General features: G+C 39.6%; 1 pseudogene; it reads right to left on the reverse strand.

The window, feature by feature from the left end:
• Positions 1-5,057: 5,057 nt before the first annotated feature.
• LOC107184571 lies at positions 5,058-5,388 on the reverse strand (annotated as a pseudogene).
• Between the last annotated feature and the right edge of the window lie 5,954 nt (positions 5,389-11,342).

The following is an 11,342-nucleotide window of genomic DNA, read 5'->3' on the forward strand; positions in this document are numbered from 1 at the left end:
AAAGACACCTGATTCTCTGATCATGGCCGGGGGGCAGGGCAAAGGCGGCCCCAGCTCCTCCCTGGGTTTCTAATCACTGTCAGTGGCAGGGGGCTTCTTCCTGCTTTCCCTTTCACCTCCCTGCATTGTGCCTACATATGCAACTTAACCACCATCTTGTTGGCAGTTAACTGCCAATCTTAGTTGGCAGTTAATTTGCATATAGCCCTGATTAGCCAATGAAAAGTGTAGCGTCATACGCCAATTACCATTTTTCTCTTTTATTAGTGTAGACTAGTATCAATGTACATTCTCCCTAAGGCTACATGCAAATCCAAGGTAGAGGGTATTTAACTTGATAGAAATCTAGCAAAGACTGCTTCTGGTTGCTTGGCCCTTGATTTCACTTAGCAAGAGTCACAGGATGTATTTGGTGATGAGAATCAGGTTCTCCCTTCTACTTAGTCATGCATATATGATGAATATCCAATTTTACATGTCACCTCCTATAGCCCTTTTGTCCAGAAAAGGGATATCTTTATGTATGTATAATGAATATAAGTATAGGTTTTACAGAGTGCTAATGTTTTAATGAGCTAGAAATAGGCAGACAAGAGAGAGAATAAATGGGGGCAGTTTGACTTAGAAAGAGAACATCTGAGCAGCAAATGTCTTGCGGGGGGCGGGGGGCGGAATTGGAAGAAGAATGGAATAGAATGAGCTTATTTGTGGTGTAAGTTAAGGACAGAAGGAATTTATTTTCAAAAGGTAAAAAGTGAGAGTTCACATTGTGGAACTTGACCTAGGCCAGCTATCAGGGGAAAGTGAATGATTCAATAGACTTGGCCCAGGAGGTCTGGAGCAGATACATCTATTAGAGGTGTCAGGGGAAGAGAGAAAGTATTGAGCCAAATCTTCAGTTATTCCCAGAGCCCAATACAAAAGCTCACCAGAAACCTTTCTAACTTAGGGCCAAATAAAGGACAATAAGGCTTAAGTCTTAAACAGAACAGATCAGATAATTCCTCTAGCATGAACCAACCACATTAAATACAAAAAAAGAGTACATTTGGTAATGTGAGATTTAATTTAAAAATCAGAACTAAATTTAGAAATTAAAATGAAAATACCTTTTTGTTTCTTTCTAAAAACTCTTAGCTATTCTTTTTGAAATCCTAAGCAATATTAATATAAAAGGATAAAACACAATTACCTCATACTTGACAGCAGCATTAGAATGCTAAAGGAAGATCTGTCTCCTTTCATGTTCTACGACACTGAGAACTGCATAAAATTTTGAAGAATCAGAAAATACCTAGAAGAGGAGGAAGAGGAATTATTTATTGGCATTGTTTTCTAGGCTTGGGTTTTGGTAGTAGTTTTTAAAAATATTTTTATTGATTTTTAGAGAGAAAGGAAGGGAGAGAGAGACACATCGATGTGAGAGCAAAACAATGGTTGGCTACCTCCTGCACACCCGCTGCCAGATATCAAGCCCAAAACCTGGGGTTGTGCCCTGACCGGGAATCAAATAGGCAACCTTTTGGTGCATGGGACAATGTCCAACAAACTAAGCCACACTGGCCAGGGTTTTGATAGTAGTTTTAATTGCTTTAGGTGGTAGTTTTTAATAGTCAGTTTAACACTAGAACCATAGAGTCTCTCTCATTTGCCTGGTTCATCTGAGATTCCTCACACTGTCAGTAAGTTAGTTAATGGAATAAATATCCTGCTAACTCATCACATTAATGATGATAATAATAGGGGTAGGAATAGGAATACAAAAAACATTGAGCACTTTTTGCTTTTAACAGTGAAGAAGGCTTTTACCTGGAGTAACCTGTTAATCCTCACAACAACCCTATAAAATAAGGATTGTTATTGTCTCCATTTCACAGAGGAGAAAACTGAGACTGACAAGTTTAATAACTTCTAGAGCAGCGGTTCTCAACCTGTGGGTCGCGACCCCTTTGGAGGTGGAACGACCCTTTCAAAAGGGGTTGCCTAAATACATCCTGCATATCAGATATTTACATTATGATTCATAACAGTAGCAAAATTACAGTTATGAAGTAGCAATGAAAATAATTTTATGGTTGGGGGTCACCACAACATGAGGAACTGTATTAAAGGAAGGTTGAGAACCACTGTTCTAGAGGGTTGCCACTATCTCTATCATCCCCTCTCTCCCTCTCTCCTATATGAAAGTAAAAAGCTTCTTTTTCATGCTTATGGATCTAGATGTCAATGAGAGTTTAAGTATTCTACATAAAGTTTGACTGGGAATCTCTGCCTCAGGCTGCAGGTTAGCTGGGTTTGGTTCCAGGCTGCAAATTCAGTTCAGAGACTGTCTCTAAATGTGCTGGGTTTTGAAGGCTACGCTGAAGGATCAGAGGCCACTTGGGACACGTGCTCATGGCAGATCACCAGAGCATAAGTGGACAAGCCTCTGTTCATGTCAGTCTGTAAAAGCCTCATTGGCCAAAGCAAGTCACATGGTCAAGCCGAAGGTCAAGGTCTGGGAAGCACACTGCCCACCATGAAACTATGGCTAAGATGTAGATGTTTAATTCTTTTACAATGGAGTAAAGAATTGGGACCAAAATTTCATCTCTCCCACACTCTTATTCCTTTCATTGTTGCCATATCCTTCACTCTTTCTGACTCCTATCTTGCTTTCTAAATAGATGTACATCCCATCTATAGTCATTTGGTTTTTAATATCTGAGTTGCTCCCTACTGTCTCAAGTTTCAAATTTTACTTTCCTTGAAATTTCCCTGGTGCCCAATACAATACCTTTCACACAGAGAGCATTCAGCAAATGGTGTTTACCTGCCGTCTTTTAAAATCACATCTGGAGAGACACTAAAGGCACCTGGCAATATTGCACTGACTTGTTAGTAACCCGACTTAACCCACACGGCCTGAAGATTGCAGCCACTTTTACCTGGAGGAAAGTTCAATGGTAATGGTCAGCCAGTTCTTTTCACAATTATTCAGAAATTTCACAAGCATAATTCAGTCACAGCTCTATTTATATAGACACCTATTCTCCTCCATCTGTCCTTATGAGGTTTGATTTCTTTCCTAATGTCCTAAGTAGCCACAATAAGGCTCTTAGAATTTTGTGCAAGTCAGTTTGAAGGAGCATTTCTTTCATGAGTAATGCCACCAAATATTGTTTATTACACTTTGTGGGACTGTGCAGCCAGCAGCACAGAGTAGTAGATATAGCATTTATCTCTGCAACTCAGTCACCTTGCCAAGTAGTTTAGTATGAATTCTTGACTTCCCTGATCAAATGTAAGCCTGATACGCTACATGACTTGACACTCCACTGACAAATCCAATGGTGTGGTGCAGATGGTCCCTAATTTACAATGGTTCAACTTGTGCATTTTCTACTTTACAGTGGTGGGAAAGTAATATACATTCAGTAGAAATCAGACTTTGAATTTTGAGTTATGATCTTTTCCCAGGCTAGTGATATGTGGCATGATACTCTGTAGTGATGCTGGGCAGTGGGAGGCAGCCATAGCTCCCAGTCAGCTGTTTGATCATGAGGGTTTAAAAAAAATACTCTGCAGTGTACTGTGTTGCCAGTGATTTGGGGGTATTGCGTTTTGTGTTTTCACATCCCCGTTATGCCTACAAAATGCTCATCTGTGTCTCCTGCTTCTGGTGAGAAGAGAAGGCAATTACTATTGAGATGAAACTCAAGATAATTGCCCAACTACAGGCTAATTTAAGTGTTCTGAGCATGTTGAAGGTAGGCCAGGCTAAGCTAAGTAAGTTAGGTGTATTAAAGTAAATGCATTTTTGACTTTGGCTATTTTAAACGTACAATGGGTTTATCGGGTCGTAACCCCATCGTAAGTGGAGAGCATCTGTATTCTGTTCTCCATGTGTAATGGTCTCAGAGCTTAGTGTTATCTATATGACAGCTCATATAATATTTACAGGTTGTTATTCGTGAGGAATTTTAGTTAGCCATAAAGATTTTCACAGCTATGGCAGACATTAGAGGTCTCATTCATCACTCCTGTGACCTTCCCCTCTGAATGTAGCCCATCTGTCTCTGCTGTTGAAATCTTTATGGAAAAATCTTCCCATGTTTGAAAGTTTAGTAAGTGATCTTAAAGTTTTCATTGAATCTTTACTTTTGATATATAGTATAGACATATAAAGCACTATTCTTATTTTAATGTTTTGAAAAGTGTTAAATTTAACTTGGCCTTTCAGTTAAATGACAGAAAATGTAATCTTGCTACAGGAACTATATGCATCACATCAAAAGGAAATAGAAATAATACAGAAAGCAATTGCAGCCCTGGTCGGTGTGGCTCACTGGTTGAGCATTGCCCCATGCACCAAGAGGTCACCAGTTCAATTCCCGGTCAGGGCACATGCCTGGGTTGCAGGCTTGGTCCTCCAATTGCAATGGAGAAATATATGTACATACCTATATGTATATATCCAGCATTAACAATGACATAAAAACTTAAACACTGTATTATAATCTTAATTATGACCTTAGGACATAAAAAAAGAAGCAGAAATAAGTTTTTCATGTAATTTACTATTATAAAGAAGACCATAAGCTAATTCCACAAATAAATTATTTGAATGGGCTGGTTTACAGAACAGGAAAGAGGGAATGCCTAACCTCAGATGTTCTCCTTTCATGGACAACTTCTCAAACGGTTGGTTAGGACCCAATTCTACTATTTTCTCTCTGCCTACTACCCGCTCCTTCAATTTTTGTGGTCTGGTTTGGCCTTCACCACTCTTGTGAAATTGCCCTGTTGAGATAACCAGGGATCTTGTGGCCAAATACATCTTCCTTTTCTATAGCCTTAGTCCTTTGGAACCCATTGGCATTCATACCTCACCATCTGCCTGCCCTAGTGTTTATTGTGCTTTATTGTAGTTTCTGTGTTGTTTTTGATGGCTTTTCTATTGCCACCACCTTTTCAGGGCATTCCCCAGTGTATAGCTCTCTTTTGACAGCCTTCTTTCCTTAAACAGTCTATTTTTTTATGAGAGAACAAATCTATTTATTTACTCTTCAATAAGTTTAACTCTTTGTGGGGTACAGCATCACACAAATTCTGTGTCCAGTAGCCTTAGCAGGAAGGTTGCTTCGGAATTTGACTCAAACCATGCCACTATTTCCGTAAGCCTGAGTTACCTTTCCCCAGATTACTCTGGTTTTGTTCATTTTGCCACCAGGAGTCACTGTGTTGTTCTTTGCTTTGGACTCATAAGCACATCTCTTGCCTACATAGAATTCAGTTTCATCTCAAGCATAAACACCTTCAATTTTAGGAAGATCGTGTGCTCCCTCTGGTTCCAGAGACTCCACTTACAGCCACACAAATGGCCTTGGGCCACAGCCTTCCACACATATATGTTGTTATAGAAGTCCTGTTCCCAGCAGTCTCCACTGGCTTCAAGATGGCGGAAAAAGCAAGAGTCCATCCATTTTCATAGCTCCAGCTATCATCTTCTAGTACTTAAGGTCTTGTCCTTTCACTTGGGTTTCAGTGAAAGACCCACCTTCCAAATATTTTAACCTAAATATATAATTTATCTGAAATTTACCTCATAGCTAATTTTTTTTCTGCCAGTGAAATTCCCAATTGCCTAACAACTAAGCCTTAGAAGTTCACACTTGCACTGGGTAATTCTCAAAATCCACTCCCCTACCTCTAATCCATTGTATATAATGCCACAAGAACAATGTTTTTTAAAAAATATATCTTTTTATTGATTTCAGAGAGGAAGGGAGAGTGAGGGAGAGATAGAAACATAAATGATGAGAGAGAATCACTGATCGGCTGCTCCTGCACACCCCACACTGGGGATTGAGCCTGCAACCCGGGCATGTGCCCTGACCGGAATTGAACCGTGATCTCCTGAAAGAACAATCTTTTTATCTTTTCATCATCATTGTCCTCTGATTATAAAACAGTCTGTGCTCCTCTACTTCCCATTGTATCAAATATGAACTAATCTGTTCATCATTTATGCTGATGAATAGTGAACGGATGGTCTACCAACAATGGAGTATCTCTTCAGCAGATACCATTGGCTTAGGCAGTCAGAGATGTATAAATAAGTACCATAAGCCCAGGCAATTAGATGGTGTTCAAAGGCATTTCTCTCTATCACACTTTATACTATATGTGGTACATTACTAGTAGTTAGAAGTGGTCTGGCTGGTGTGGCTCAATGGTTGAGCCTTGACCCATGAACCAGAAGGTCACAGGTTTGATTCCTGGTCAGGGCACATGCCTAGGTTGCAGGCTCAATTCCCAGTAGGGGGCGTGCAGGAGGCAGCCGATTGATGATTCGCTCTCATCATTGATGTTTCTATTTCTCTCTCCCTCTCACTTCCTCTCTCTGAAATCAACATAATCATTTTTTAAAAATAGTAGTTAGGAGTGGATCAAGAGTTGAAGACAAATGCTCAGGTGCAGCAGAGGTTGATCCTAGGATTGCCATCATTCAGACAACATCCCATAGATATGTGATTATGAACATTATTTGTATGGTAATTAACATATTGCAAAGCAGTTTCATATCTACTTTCTCATTTTATCCTGACACTATTTTGGGAAGGGAGCTATCATTATCCACATTTTTTGTGTAAGAAAAAGAAGGCTCACAGAGAAGATAAGACTTGCTTAAGTTTGTGCAGTAATGGTGGAGTCAGGACTCAAATCCAGTTCTTCTGAAACTGTGTTCCGGACACTTTCCACTTGTTCCAGATACCCCTCAAGACACTGACTTGGGCTTTCAGGTAAAAAGCCAATGTACTGAGTGCCTTTCTGAACTCAAAAAGTTCAGAACCTGTTATTGAAGAGAGGGTATGAAAGGCATGTTCTCAAATAATCCACTGCATCAAGCAGTATATCTAACGAACCTTGAGAATTATGCCAACTAAGTGTCATTTACCTGTGGAAATGGATTATTCTCTTTCCATCTAGATCAACAGAGAAAGACTCCTCCTGGTAGGAGTGTAATTGTGTAAAATGCCTTTAAAATGTTCATGGCATTTCATCAAATAATTATACCTCTATGAATTTTGCTTAAGAAAATTAACAAAAATGCATGCAGAGATTTGTCTACAAAGATGTTCATTGCAGCCTTACTTATAACAGTGAAAACTGGAAACAACTGATTTCTTCAAGAAATTATGGTGCATCCACCAATGGAATGCTGTTCAGCCATTTAAAATGTGAGCCACAGATGCATTGAGTGAGTGGGAGTAGTTCAATGAGAAGCAGGTTTGGCTGCATGCAACAGAAAACTAAACAAGGGCTTGCACAAAATAAAAGATCTTTTTATAGCCATTGGAGCCTGCTCACCAGTTCAAGGGGCAAGCCACAAGTACCAGGGAGTTAATGACATGCCCCCAACCTCCAATAGTATCTCTCAAGCAATAGTAAATAAATATTCTAGTCCCCTTGCCCCTGGGAAGGGGGTGCAGATAACTCTGAAGTGTATTCTACAGTGAAGCTCTCAGCTGCACTGAGCCCCAGGTATCCAAAGCAATAATTCATCTTTTATCAATTTTTCTCCCTTCCCTGTCTTCCTACCTGCTCATCTACCAGTGCTTCCTTGAATTACTGCTCCAATTACTTGTACTCACATCCTTGTCTCCATGTCTGCTTCTGAGGGATTGCAAGCAAGATGGCTTCCATTCTCCTAGTTTCTATAGCTCCAGCCATTCTCACATCCATGTTCCAGGCAAGAAAAAGGTTGAGAAAGGACAAAAGCTGCCTATCAATTGAGTCAGCCCATTTTAATGTACTTTGCTCCTTCACATGCACTCTTTACACTTCCCTGCCTTGCTCTGAGCCTTGAGAGGTTGTCCTGTTTGGGCTGCATGAATGGCATCTCCAGCCCTCTGGCTTCAAGTTGGGCTCAACCAATTGAGACCCATGGTGGGAGATGGGTAGAAAGATGGCAAATAGATCAGAATGCTTATTCTCTAGACTCCCTCCAGGCCTGCTTCCCTTGACTAAAGATCTTGTCACATGACCTCTTCACCAATGCACATGCATATTTGTTCATTTGGGAGAGAGCAGGGTCTCACTTGCTCTCCCCTCTTTATCTCTCCCCACCATTCCTAGTCTTCCTCTTCTGGTAAGGGTTCTCTCTCCTTGCTCCTCAGACCTAGAATGGTAATGGCTCCCTGTTGTTATTAAGATTATCCCTTGTGATTCTCCACACCTTGTACAGACCTTTTTGACCAGCCCTTTTACTAAACTCTATTCAACTTACCCAATTTGAATGTGACATCTATTTCCCACCAGGACTCTGACTGGTACACTACCATTATATGTTCATCTCATTAAGTAATAATGTCCTTGAGGGCATGAAACCTCTTTCTCTAGCACACCACCCCCTATTCCACCCCTACAGGCAAATACCTAGCACATGAACATACATATAATGTGTGTTCAGTAGATACCAGTTGATTGATTTTAATGCTGGAATATTAGATGTGCTCATTGGAAAATATCCCCAGAGACTAAAATGAAATGCAAAATAGCAGGATCTAAGTCTGTCGTATTTACTGCATTAGCGCCAGCACTTTGCACAGTGCCTAGTGCATAATAGGTGTTCTACAAAAATGTGTTGCATAATGAGTGAAGTGATGTTAGGTATTGTTTTATTTCTTTAGGGACTGAAGCTCTGTTTTTGTCTTTCAGATGAAAATCAGTCTTATCTTCGTGCTTTGGAAATAGCCTCTCTGAACTGATCAGATTATTTAACTTAGACATCTAGGACAGGACCCATGATGGAGATTACAGATCATAGGGAGACAGATTCTTACCAGAATAAAAGAAAGCTATTGCTAATCATCACTAAAGCCATAAACAATTCAACAGAACCCCTCAGATCTGGTGACAACGAAGTTGTTCAAACAGCTTCTGTAAAATAATTTGGTGAATTTGATGGAAATGGTGTAGAGGATAAATTTACATATCAGATACAGTATAGAGAACTTTAACTATATGACATTACAATTAATCCCTTTTAAAATGTATTTATTTACCAGGTTTGGCAACTATTTATAGACTACCTGTTACATACCACACATGATAAAGTACAAAGACTAGACAGATTGGATGCATTCTTTGCTAGCTGCATATGACCTGGGCTAGTTTACTGGTAATTTCTGAGCCTCAATGTCTTCATGTGTAATATTGGAATCACATGACCTCATAGGTGTTTGAGGGGTTACATTAAGGAGCATACAGTGCAGGGAACCTAGTAGACAGGCAACATGTTATTCTCAGTTTCCTGAATCACCTGACTTCAGTTTGAATAATAACAGAAATTAGGCTCTAATACTTATTGACTTAGGACCTTAGACATGCTACTCCATGTGATCTTAATTGTCTCATTATCTGCAAAATGAAAATAATACCTCAAATAAGCTACTTGAGATCATGTTTTAAGTACATAAGCGTTTTCCTATCTCCTCCAACACCTCTTCTATATTAAGCATTCTCATTGGGAGTGATATAGCCCCCAAGGGGGTGAAAATTGGTCCCTGAGGGATAAAAAACTTACTCCTTTTATGTAAAGCACAGATGCATACAATATATAACCAGTTATGTATTACTACCTGTAGTATTAAAATTTCATGAAGGGAGTAGAGAGAAAAAATGTCTTAAAAATACCTAGGTGTGGAGGGGAATAGAGGAGAGAGTGGCAAAAGGCCATTGCTCTAGAGTAGATCTCCTTGATAGAATGTGTCCATTAAATTATTACTAGAATTTGTACACTTCTGAGGAGCCAGGCACCAGTGGCTAGTCAATTCTTCCTAACACCTTTATCTTAACCCCATAGATGAGGTTTCTATTTTGTCTCCAATGAATGCTGTATTATTTATTTTCATAATCTGCCTCCCCTTTTTTTAGCCCAACTATGTTATCACACTCTAAATCCACCAAATATAAGAAAAGTAGAAAGATTAATGCTTGTATGTGGGTCTGAATTCCATAGAGTGCTGTCTTGGCACAGTTCGAATGACATTAGCATTCTTTTTAATTTTCTGGTTAGGCCCCTGTGTCGATTAAAATATGGCTTAACACCGGGGTGCATCGTTTGGCACATTCTGTTCATCATGCATTAAAACTGGTTGAAATAAGAACTTCTAAACAAAGCCTGGCCTGTGGTTGTGATTTTCAAAACCACCTTGGGCAAAATATTGGATCCTGTCACCTCAAGGGAAGAAAAGCATTTGAAGGTAGAATTGCTACCCTTTCTTGCTCTTAATAACAAACTGAATGAGGGAAACCCGGAGGTTGGTTTCAGAATAAATAAGCTCATGTATAGTTTGCTATTTAAATTCAGTAGACAATACCTCCATGGTGCTGGTGCCCTATAATGATGAATGATTTTTACACTCAAGAATCAGAATCACAGAGCTACATTCGAATTACATGTAGTGGTTATAGAAATATCTCTATAAGAAAATACAAAAGGATAGCACATTCTCACATAAAACTATTTGCCAATAAATCTGCTTGTGATGGGCTACTAAAAATGGACACATCAGGCAAAAAAAGATGTGTGTGCCTATTACCTAGGCTCCCTTTATGAAGGATGACAAGCCTTCACTGCCACACTGAGATAAGAAACAGCTGTTGTTGGCGTGGGCACTCCTGCAAGAAATGAAATAATTCTGGGACACACTTATGAGAGTTACCATATATTTGATCAACCTGAATATGTGCAAGACTAGAATTATCTGGCAGTCCCAAGCAAAATTGCCTGACAACTCTAACACTTTCTTGCAAAGGAGCACTGAATCTAATCGCATAGAACCACCCTCTGATTGTGTATTTCTAAAGCAAATGGTTCCAGTGTGTGTGTGTCTGTGGTGGTGATGAGCCTAGGGAGGAATAGGGAAAGGCCGTTATTTATTTATTTATTTTTGGATAGAGGACTTTCAGTATAAAATTTTAAGTTTTCAAATGATAACTGCAAAGCAGCTATAAACTATGAGTCAAATGGCAAAAAAATATCTTTCAGCACAAAAAGTTCACTGAGTCTCACAGTTGGATATATTTGATAGCAACACATAAAGGCAAAGTTTTTTTTAATTAAATCTTTTTTGTTCAGATTATTACAGATGTTCCTCTTTTTTTTCCCCATAGCTCCCCTCCACCCAGTTCCCACCCCACCCTATGCCCTTACCACCCCCCACACACACTGACCTCATCCATAGGTGTATGATTATTGTCCAGTCTCTTCCTGCACCCCCCACACCCCTTTCCCCCCAAGAATTGTCAGTCCACTCCCTTTCTATGCCCCTGATTCTATTATATTCACCAGT

The sequence above is a fragment of the Myotis davidii genome, unplaced genomic scaffold (genome assembly GCF_000327345.1).
Source record: "Myotis davidii unplaced genomic scaffold, ASM32734v1 scaffold1246, whole genome shotgun sequence".
NCBI classification, from domain to species: Eukaryota; Metazoa; Chordata; class Mammalia; order Chiroptera; family Vespertilionidae; genus Myotis; species Myotis davidii.